The sequence below is a fragment of the Odocoileus virginianus genome, chromosome 9 (assembly GCF_023699985.2).
Source record: "Odocoileus virginianus isolate 20LAN1187 ecotype Illinois chromosome 9, Ovbor_1.2, whole genome shotgun sequence".
Taxonomy (NCBI): Eukaryota; Metazoa; Chordata; class Mammalia; order Artiodactyla; family Cervidae; genus Odocoileus; species Odocoileus virginianus.
Genome location: NC_069682.1, coordinates 17730585 through 17742041, shown reverse-complemented (window position 1 = coordinate 17742041; position 11457 = coordinate 17730585). Strand labels below are relative to the sequence as shown.

The 11457-nt window shown below is 41.0% G+C and overlaps 3 long non-coding RNA genes across 7 annotated transcripts in view; 1 reads left to right on the top strand and 2 right to left on the bottom strand.

Annotated features, from left to right (window-relative positions):
• LOC139036569 (uncharacterized) overlaps positions 1-11457 on the top strand; it is a 130458-nt gene that overhangs the window by 14029 nt on the left and 104972 nt on the right. The window lies entirely within an intron of this gene.
• The window catches only part of LOC110124228 (uncharacterized), a 122140-nt gene that overhangs the window by 12570 nt on the left and 98113 nt on the right, over positions 1-11457 (bottom strand). The window lies entirely within an intron of this gene.
• Positions 3555-5193, bottom strand: LOC139036567 (uncharacterized). Its single transcript, XR_011489378.1, has 2 exons — positions 4946-5193; positions 3555-3873 (listed from the first exon to the last, which is right to left on the bottom strand). It is a non-coding gene; the product is annotated as an uncharacterized lncRNA (long non-coding RNA).

Sequence of the window (11457 nt, the reverse complement as noted above, 5' to 3'; positions counted from 1 at the left end):
GTGGGCCAGGTTCTGGCAAACTTGGGCCAGGGGCCAGGACTCCCCAGCCTCATCAAATTGGAATTGAAATCCAGGCTCAGAAACAGATTGTGGGGATGGGCTCAGAGTGGGCATGGAGCAGGATCAGAAAGGCGGTGGTTAAGGTCTCTCTGGGACCCTAGAAACCTTGATGATTCCAATCAAGGGTGTGGGCAAAACAGGAGATTCTGTGGGCTGGAACCTGGGTGCCAAAAGCTGCAGGAAGCACAGAAGTGAGATGAGGTCAGGAATTTCATTTGTCTCTCCTCCAAGCAAGGACACCAAAGGACACATTTGGTAACTAGCCTCTTAGGGTCATGGCTGTAACTGAGCTGTGTGTTAGAGCAGTCTCAGTCTTTGAAAGTGGTCAGACTCTGTCTTAAATGGCTAATATCCCGCAACTGGAATAGCCAGTAAGTTATAATGCCCTGATTCTCATCCTCGATTAGTGTGTGTGTGTGTGTGTGTGTGTGTGTGTGTGTGTTCGTAAAATTGTCTAATGTTAAAATGTATCATTAATTTATTTTCCAATGTCTAGGTTAGAATATAACTATGTGATATATATCAAATGAATTTCATGGCTACAGTCCAAATGTAACAAATGAATCATTTAAAACTATTCACATATTGGTGATGCCAAATTTTTCATTTTCTCCCATTTTATAAATGCATCATATCTCGGCTCGAAATCAATCTATTAACCTTGAAAACATTTTGAGCTGGAATGAAGGTTAGCAGTGAACTTTGCGACCTTCCACGTGATATTAGTCATATTTAGCAATTATTATTGGCTTTGAGTAATGAGGAGTCAGTTGAGACAGCAATAGTAACATGGTGGTTACCAATAAACCACACTTCAGAGGCCACAGGGAAAATGAAAGGCAAGCAGAATCAGACTTTTTAAACCTCAGGCTTGTCTGCCACAACGCTCCTACCTTTTAAAAACAAAATTGAACATCTTAGCAGCTATTCTGATGAATTACACATAAAATACTCTAGTTAAATCTTTGTTAGGAGATAAGGAATTCTGTTCAGCGGATTTGAAGGGCAACTGAAGATTTAAAAAAATGATGTGTCTGCCCTCTAAACCTCCACAGAGATGAGTCTGATGAATTTCCCAGGTGCCAGGACTGGGGGCTGTAATAAAACGGGAGGAACAATGCAGGCAGAAGCTAAGCAGTGTTATTTTTTAAATTAAAGTCCACATAAATGTCTCAACTAAAAATGCCTTGGGAATACATAAATATTTTATCCTCTGGATGAATTTTATATTATATTATATTGATTTTAACACAATATAAAATATAATAGAGATACTTTTGGGTTCACAACATGAAAGAAGTTAATGATTTGCCCATATGGGACATATGAAAATACTTTCCTTAAATTCTTCTGCCATGTTTTATGGATAATCTACTTCCATACTACTAACGGTATGAAAGCTTGATGCCATCAGTGGAACATTTTTCATCTCAATTATTTGTTAGACATAAGATTAAATGGTGCCATATTTACTGGAAAAGAAACTAACTTCATGGAATTTGAAAGTAAATTGTAGTTGTCTCATTTTATTAATTTGGAAGTATTTCACAAAGGAGTTCCCTCTCTTTGACCGAATTTCCTCATCTATAACAAGACAAGGCTGTACCTTCTTTACAGTCCTTGCTTCTCCTGGTGTTCAGTGGTTCTTATTCTTTCCTAATTAGAATCTAATTATTGCTGTAGAACCATAGATATCAGCTGAACATCAGTCTTTCTCTGAATAATCATATTTTATCTGCAGTCCTTAAAATGTGTATAATTGTGTAACATTACTCACAGAAGAAAGGAAACATTAGATTTACCTCTAGTGCCATAGGCCAAAAGTCAACTATATACTTTCAGATTGAATTGGGTTTTTAAGAAGTTGATTTCCTAGTATCTTAGCCTATGTTATTTTAAAGGAGAAATATATCAATTTACATTAATTTAAGAACTAATACAAAAAGAGAGTCAAGCCACAACTTTAAGCTGTAAAATCGGGAAACTGGGGACTGGAGATGAATCACCTCTGGCAGAACAATGGATAATGGAAAATTACTTTCAGCAAATATGCTTAATGACTTTTCTAGAGAAGGAAAGAAATTAACAAAGACCTACTGACCCTCAAAGTTCTTCCAAGTGACCTAGAATCATGAGAATTTACCCAATTGAGCTAAGAGAGTTTCCAATTATATTGGGAACCAGAAATTTTGCAACCAATTGCTTGCAAGTTGTTCCCCTTTCTTGTCTTTTGATTTTTCTAACTCCTACATTGTGTCAGCTGAAAAACATTCTGAGTCGCTATTGCAAAAGGAATGGGTGGGCCCATGTGATACAGTTTCCACTGTATCCCACTGAGCATTTAATACATCCCAAGGTTCATTTTAGGTGAATTTCTCGAACTAAAAATCCCCAATCCAGTGAAACTCCTCATAAAATGGAAAGAGTCTTCATTGCCAGAAAAGATCCAAATAGAGATCTTTGGAGGAGATTTCAGGAATAAGTAATGGAACTAAGCTATTGAAGCCACAAAACACATTGATTTCCTCCCTAGGAAAAGGATCCAGAGTCAAAGGCAACTGTAAGAAGTTGCACGTATCTTTGAGTGTTACTGTGAAAGAGGATTGATGAAGCCTGGGGGAGCTGACTTACTGGAAAAGATCCTGATGCTGGGAAAGATTGAGGGCAGGAGGAGAATGGGGGTAACAGAGGATGAGATGGTTGGATGGCATCATCGACTTCAATGGACATGAGTTTGAGCAAGTTCCTGGAGATGGAGAAGGACAGGGAAGCCTGGTGTGCTGCAGTCCATGGGGTCACAGAGAGTCAGACATGACTGGACGACTGAACAATAATGACAACACCAGTGGAGGACTTGAGCTGACATGGGTTCTATCTCCACAATTTGCAGAGACAGCAATAGGGGATTAACTCTAAGTTTAGTTGCTCAGTTGTGTCTGACTCTCTGCGACCCCATGGACTGCAGCACATCAGGCTTCCCTGTCCATCACCAACTCCCTGAGCTTGCTCAAACTCATGTCCATTGAGTCGGTGATGCCATCCAACCATCTCATCCTCTGTCGTCCCCTTCTCCTCTCTCCTTCAATGTTTCCCAGCATCAGGGTCTTTTCCAATGAGTAGGTTCTTCGCATCGGGTGGCCAAAGTATTGGAGTTTCAGGTTTAGCATCAGTTCTTCCAATGAATATTCATGACAGATTCCTTTTAGGATTGACTGGTTTGATCTCCTTGCAGTCCAAGGGACTCTCAAGAGTCTTCTCCAACACCACAGTTCAAAAGCATCAATTCTTTGGTGCTAAGCTTTCTTTCTTTTTTGCCTTGAGAACCCCATTAACAGTATGAAAAGGATTAACTCTATTTAACCACAAACTTGTTTGAGGTTAGTATTTTACCAGGAACATGTTTATAAAGAGATATTAGAATTTACTTTTCTTCCTCCTTTGTGGCAAGTAACAATACACGTGTTTTGTTTAACCTCTTCAGTTGTCTGGAAACGTTTTGGTTTAACTAGGGAGTACTTTATTAACGGCAGTGCATCTTACAGCTTTCTTCGTGACTTGTCCTAAGAACAAAATTAAACTTCCTGAATTTGATTTCTCTAAAATATATCCACCAAACGCAACTGCCCTTTCTGTCAAATAAGCCCTTACTGGTGTGTAAGTTTGAAGTGATTTTTTTTCCCTCTCTCATTATGGTTGTTCCAAGACTCTTGACATTCTCTAAATCATCTTTCCCTCAGCACAAGAGGTCCACGAGGAAGTCAAGATCGATGGCAGACTTCATCTCTCTTGAATTTTAATGCAAATGTCGTTCCCCTAATCAAACAAAGGTTAAAAAAGGAAATCAAATTAGCTTATTACAAAAGCCAGCATAACTGAACTGACAAGAGAAATGCTTTCTGCATGAAAAGCCCTTAATCAATACCTTAAATAAGAATGTCACTGGAAAGAAGGGTTCATATGTGGTCAGTCATAATCTGCAAATCAATATGGTCTTTTTAATAAATATTTGACCACAACAGCTCAATAGGCATTGCCTATGAGAGTTCCTTTCTTTACACCAAAGTGAAACAAAAGTACAGCATAAATATAATGTTCAGGACATAACCTAAACTGTGACAGAATTCAAGGTTAGGGCTATTTCACCCTTTAATCAGTGCATATTAAGCATGGAAGAGATCCTCCTCAGAACCTTGTCTGGGATTCTAGTCCCCTATGTAATTTAGCTAAAGTTTAACTTTTAAAGTTAAAAAGTAAAATGATGTCAGAATATAGATTACTTATTAGAGCTAGGTGCAAGTTTCCTAGTCTAGGCTTAGTTGGCTATCTAAAACTAATCAAACATTATACATGCATGCAATATAACTTCAAATTTTTTAACTCAAATCTATAAAAATACAGTCATGTGGCAGATAACATTTTATAAGTCAGTGTATTTTCATTATATTCAATCAAAACTGTAATCAGCTAATATCCAATAAGCACTTTCTGCATTTGGTAGTACCATATGTGCTAAGTGATAAGTCATTAGCATTGCTACTGATGTAACCTGGAATCTTCCTCTTATTGGATGTGTGACCTTAGGTATGATCACTTAATTTTTCATGCTAGAAAGTATGTATATGAATGGTGTGTACTTCAAAGACCATTTTGGAGATTTAAAGCCATAATGTAGGTAAAGATGCTAACATAGGATGTGGCCCATTGTAAATGATGATACACAGTAACTCTTATTATTAACTAGTATTGAATTGTGATGATAGGCAAATAAAGAAATATAATTTAACACACAGTTCTGGTTTGAACAGCTCAATACGACTCAGTAGAATTAAATAAAATTTACCTCTACGACAAACCTAGACAGCATATTAAAAAGCAGAGACATTACCTTGCCAACAAAGGTCCGTCTAGTCAAAGCTGTGGTTTTTCCAGTAATCATGTATGGATGTGAGAGTTGGACCATAAAGAAAGCTGAGTGCTGAAGAGCTGATGCTTTTGAAATGAGGTGTTGGAGAAGACTCTTGAGGGTTCCTTGGACTGCAAGGAGATCAAGCTAGTCAATCCTTAAGGAAATCAACTCTGAATAGTCATTGGAAGGACTGATGCTAAAGCTGAAACTCCAATACTTTGGCTCCCTTATGGGAAGAACTGACTCTTTGGAGAAGACCCTGCTGCTGGGAAAGACTGAAGGCAGAGGAGAAGAGGACAACAGAGGATGAGATGGTTGGATGACATCACTGACTCAAGGGACATGAGTTTGAAAAAGCTCCAGGAGATGGTGAAGGACAGGGCAGCGTGGTGTGCTGCAGTTCATGGGGTCAAAAAGAATCAGACACAACTGAGCAACTGAACAACAACCTTGGAAAAACCTATCAGGTCATTGGAAATATTCAACTACAGCCTATAATTTTACCATGTTCCTTTGATTTGCTTTCTTTCTCTTTTGCCATCAAATGAGATAGTGGAAAATATTTTTTTTTAAATTTTCCTTCAGTTCAGTTCAGTCGCTCAGTCATGTCTGACTCTTTGCGACCCCATGGACTGCAGCACGCCAGGCTTCCCTGTCCATCACCAACTCCCAGAGCCTACTCAAACTCATGTCCATTGCGTCGGTGATGCCATCCAACCATCTCATCCTCTGTTGTCTCTTTCTCCTCCTGCCTTCAATCTTTCCCAGCAGCAGGGTCTTTTCCAATGAATAGGTTCTTCACATCAGGTGGCCAAAGTATTAGAGTTTCAGCTTCAGCATCAGTCCTTCCAAAGAACACCCAGGACTGATTTCCTTTAGGATGGACTGGTTGGATCTCCTTGCAGTCCAAGGGACTCTCAAGAGTCTTCTCCAACACCACAGTTCAAAAGCATCAATTCTTTGGTGGTCAGCTTTCTTTATAGTCAAACTCTCACATCCATACATGACTACTGGAAAAACCATAGCTTGGACTAGATGGACCTTTGTTGGTAAAGTAATCTCTCTACTTTTTAATATAGTATCTAGGTTGGTCATAGCTTTTCTTTCAAGGAGCAAGCATCTTTTAATTTCATGGCTGCAGTCACCATCTGCAGTGATTTTGGAGCCCAAGAAAATAAAGTCTGTCACTGTTTCCATTGTTTCCCCATCTATTTGCCATGAAGTGATGGGACCAGGTGCCATGATCTTAGTTTTCTGAATGTTGAGTTTTAGGCCAACTTTTTCACTCTCCTCTTTAACTTTCATCAAGAGGTTCTTTAGTTCTTCTTCGCTTTCTGCCATAAGGGTGATGTCATCTACATATTTGAGGTTATTGATATTTCCCCCAGCAATCTTGATTCCAGCTTGTGCTTCCTCCAACCCGGCATTTCACATGATGTACTCTGAATGTAAGTTAAATAAGCAGGTTGACAATATATAGCCTTGACGTACTCCTTTCCCAATTTGGAACCAGTCTGTTGTTCCATGTCCAGTTCTAACTGTTGCTTCCTGATCTGCATACAGATTTCTCAGGAGGCAGGTCAGGTGGTCTGGTATTTCCATCTCTTTCGGAATTTTCCACAGTTTGTTGTGATCCACACAGTCAAAGGCTTTGGCATAGTCAAAAAAGCAAAAGTAGATGGTTTTCTGGAGCTCTCTTGTTTTTTCAATGATTAAATGGATATTGGCAATTGGCCTCTTGTTCTTGTGCCTTTTCTAAATCCAGCTTGAACATCTGGAAGTTCATGGTTCACGTAATGCTCAAGCCTGGCTTGGAGAATTTTGAGCATTACTTTACTAGCATATGAGATGAGTGCAATTGTGCGGTAGTTTGAGCATTCTTTGGCATTGCCTTTCCTTAGGATTGGCATGAAAACTGACCTTTTCCAGTCCTGTGGCCACTGCTGAGTTTTCCAAATTTGCTGGCATATTGAGTGCAGCACTTTCACAGCATCATCTTTTAGGATTTGAAATAGCTCAACTGGAATTCCATCACCTTCACTAGCTTTGTTCATAGTGATGCTTCCTAAGGCCTACTTGACTTTGCATTCCAAGATGTCTGGCTCTAGGTGAGTGATCACACCATTGTGGTTATCTGGATCATGAAGATATTTTTTTGTAATAGTTCTTCTGTGTATTCTTGCCACCTCTTCTTAATATCTTCTGCTTCTGTTAGGTCCATACCATTTCTGTCCTTTATTGTGCCCATCTTTGCATGAAATATTCCCTTGGTATCTCTAATGTTCGTGAAGAGATCTCTAGTCTTTCCCATTCTATTGTTTTCCTCTATTTCTTTGCACTGATCACTGAGGAAGGCTTTCTTATCTCTCCTTACTATTCTTTTGAGCTCTACATTCAAATGGGTATATCTTTTCTTTTCTCCTTTGTCTTTAGCTTCTCTTCTTTTCACAGCTATCTGTAAGGCCTCCAAGACAACCATTTTGCCTTTTTGCATTTCTTTTTCTTGGGGATGGTCTTGATCACTGCCGCCTGTACAATGTCACAAACCTCTGTCCATAGTTCTTCAGGCACTCTGTCTATCAGATATAATCCCTTGAATCTATTTGTCACTTCCACTGTATAATCATAAGGGATTTGATTTAGGTCATATCTGAATTGTCGAGTGGTTTTCCCTACTTTCTCCAATTTAAGTCTGAATGTTGCAATAGGGAGTTCATAATCCCAGCCAAGTCAGCTCCTGGGCTTGTTTTTGCTGACTGTATAGAGCCTCTCCATCTTTGGCTGTAAAGAATATAATCAATATGATTTTGGTGTTGACTATCTAATGATGTCCATGTGTAGAGTCTTTTCTTGTGTTGTTGGAAGAGGGTGTTTGCTATGACCAGTGCGTTCTCTTGGCAAAACTCTGTTACCCTTTGACTTGCTTCATTTTGTATTTCAAGACCAAATTTGCCTGTTATTTCCGGTAGCTCTTGACTTCCTACTTTTGCATTCCAGTCCCCTAGAATGAAGAGGACATCTTTTTTGGGTGTTAGTTCTAGAATGTCTTGTAGGTCTGCATAGAACCATTCAACTTCAGCTTCTTCAGTGTTACTAGTCAGGGCATAGACTTGGATTACTGTGATATTGAATGGTTTGCCTTGGAAATGAACAGAGATTATTCTGTTGTTTTTGAGATTGCATCCAAGTACTGCATTTCAGACTCTTTTGTTAACTATGATGGCTACTCCATTTCTTCTAAGGGATTCTTGCCCACAGTAGTAGATATAATGGTCATCTGAGTTAAATTCACCCATTCCAGTCCGATTTAGTTCACTGAGTCCTAAAATGTCGATGTTCACTCTTGCCATCTCCTGTTTGACCACTTCCAACTTGCTTTGATTCATGGACCTAACATCCCAGGTTCCTATGCAATATTGCTCTTTACAGCATTGGACTTACTCCATCACCCATCACATCCACAACTGGGTATTGTTTTTATTTTGACTCTGTCTCTTCATTCTATCTGGAGTTTTTTCTCCACTCTTCTCCAGTAGCATTTTGGGCACCTACCAACCTGGGGAGTTCATCTTTCAGTGTAATACTTTTTGCCTTTGTATACTGTTCATGGGGTTCTCAAGGCAAGAATACTGAAGTGGTTTGCAATTCCTTCCCCAGGGGACTACGTTTTGTCAGAACTCTTTGCCATAAACTGTCTGTCTTGGGTGGCCCTACTCGGCATAGGCTCATAGTTTCATTGAGCTAGACAAGGCTGTGGTCCATGGGATCAATTTGGTTATTTTTCTGTGACTGTGGTTTTCATTCTGTCTGCCCTCTGATGGATAGGGATAAGAGGCTTATGGAAGCTTCCTGATGGGAGAGAATGACTGGGGGGGAAACTGGTTCTTGTTCTGATGGGCGGGGCCATGTTCAATAAATGTTTAATCCGATTTTCTATTGATGGGCAGGGCTGTGTTCCCGCCCTGTTGCTTGACCCAAGGCCAAACTATGGTGGAGGTAATGAAGATAATGGCGACTTCCTTCAAAAGGTCCCAGCATGCACTGCTGCACTCAGTGCCCCCAACCCTGCAGCAGGCCACCACACACGCCTGTGCCAGAGACCCCTGGACACTCATGGGCATGTCTGGGTTGGTTTCCTGTGGGGTCACTGCTCCCTTTCTTCCGGGTCCTGGTGTGCACAAGGTTTTGTTTATGCCCTCCAAGAGTCTGTTTTCCCAGTCCTGTGTAAGTTCTGCTGGTTCTATGGCGGGGTTAATGGCGACCACTTCCAAGAGGGCTTATGTCATACCCAGGTCTGTTGCACCCAGAGCCCCTGTCCCTGAGGCAGGCCACTGCCCACGTACTTCCACAGGAGACACTCAGACACAGTTCTCGCTCAGTCTCTGTGGGTCGGATGTGCATTTTGTGCCCTTCCCAGATCTGAGCAGCTCAGGCGACCAGGTGTTTGGCAAGTGTACTGTCCTAGGTGGACCATGCATCTTAATCGCCTTCCCAGTCCCGGCCACTCGGTTTTACAGGTGCCCCATGAGAGCACTGTCCTAGCTGTACCGTGTGTATCCTCTGGAGAGCTGACCTCAGGCTGTGGCCCTCCTGGTGGATGTCAACCATTCAGGATCTCAGGAAGACGTGGTTAGCAGCTGGGAGCCTGCTCTCAGTTTGGTTGAAGATGCCCGAATCTCTGGGGCTGAGATTGCAGCAGCTCCTTGCCTTCTGGCTCTGGCTGTCACAAGCCTGCCTCTCTGCCTCTGGGCGGTATGGGGCCAGCATGCAGCTGGCTAGCTCTCCTTTGGTATTCACTCAATCCTTTGTTCTGTGAGCAGACCAGTCTGCATGTTAGGTTGTTAGGTTAGAGCCTTTCACGGGAAAATTGTCTTTTCCGCAGTTGCAGTTAGACTTGTATTCTGTGGGCTTTTTTTTTTTCTTCCCAGGTTATGTTGCCTTCTGAGATTCTAAAACTCCCCACAGATCCGCCTGTGAGAGGATTTCCTACTGTGTGAAAACTTCTCCTCCTTCACAACTCCCTCCCCAGGACAGGTCTCCGTCCCTAACTCTTTTGTCTCTCTTTCTGTCTTTTATATTTTGCCCTACCTCTTTCTGATGGAGCTTCCCTTGTGGCTCAGCTGGTAAAGAATCTGCCTGCCATGTGGGAGACCCAGGTTTGATCCCTGGGTTGGGAAGATCCCTTGGAGAAAGGAAAGGTTTCCCACTCCAGAAGTCTGGCCTGGGTCACAAAGAGTCGAACATGACTGAGTGACTTTCACTTTCACCTCCTTTCGAAGAGAATGGGCTGCCCTTCTGGGTGTCTGGTGTCCTCCACCAGTGTTCAGAAGTTGTTTTGTGGAAGTTGCTCAGCATTAAAATGATCTCTTAATGACTTTGTGGGGGAGAAAGTGGTCTCCCCGTCTTATTCCTCTGCCATCTTGAACTGATAATTAGAAAAAAAAAAAAAAAAAAAAACCTCATAATGTCTTATTAGAGAAGTTCAAAAAACCAAAAAAGCCAAGTGTATAAACATTGTTCCAAAGATTCTGCATATAAAGTTACTCTAAACACTGAATACATAGCCTTTCTTACTTTGTCCCTCTTTTTTGAGATATAATTTCCTTTTATTCTCTCATAGGAATTTCTTTCTTAGAGAAGTTTTACAGGGACTTCTGTGGTAGTCCAGTGGCTAAGACTCTGCTCCCAATCCAGGGGGCCCAGGTTTTTTCCTTGGTCAGGAAGTCAGATCCCACATGCCACAACTAAGACCTGGCACAGCCAAATAAATAAATATTTTTAAAAAAAGTTTTACAAAGCATTTTCTTTAAAAAAACCTTGGATTTCTTAGTCTTGTTATGCATGATCAATGAAGATACAAAATGCTTTTTTTCCTACACTTGAAAAAATATATGCTATTCTCTATATATGGAATCTAGAAAGATGGTGCTGATGAACCTATTTATACAGGGCAGCAATGGAGACGCAGACATAGAGAACAAATTTATAGATGCTGGCAGTGGGAGGAAGGAGAGGGTGGGATGAATGGAGAAAGTAACATGGAAGCATATACACTACCATGTGTAAAATAGATAACCAATAGGAATTTTCTGTATGACTCAGGGAACTCAAACTGGGGCTCTGTAATAGCCTAGAGGGATGGGATCGGGTGGGAGATGAGAGGGAGGATAAAGCGGGAGGGGACACATGTATACCTAAGGCTGACTCATGCTGATGTATGGCAGAGGCCAACATAATGTTGTGAAGCAATTTTCCTTCAATTCAAAATAAATGTTTGGGGAAAAAAAAATATGCTATTGTCATCTTTCTGAGATAATTTTGAAGTGGTTTCTGCATAAAGTAGGTCTTTCTCTCGGTATCAAAGGACCAGACAAAGAAAAGCCCAGGGTAAATTTACACATCGAAAACCAACCACCTGGCAAGATGAGGAGGCCTCTCACTGCTGGTGCTACTGCTCATTCATTTAATTACTCTTAGGTGACCATGTCAAA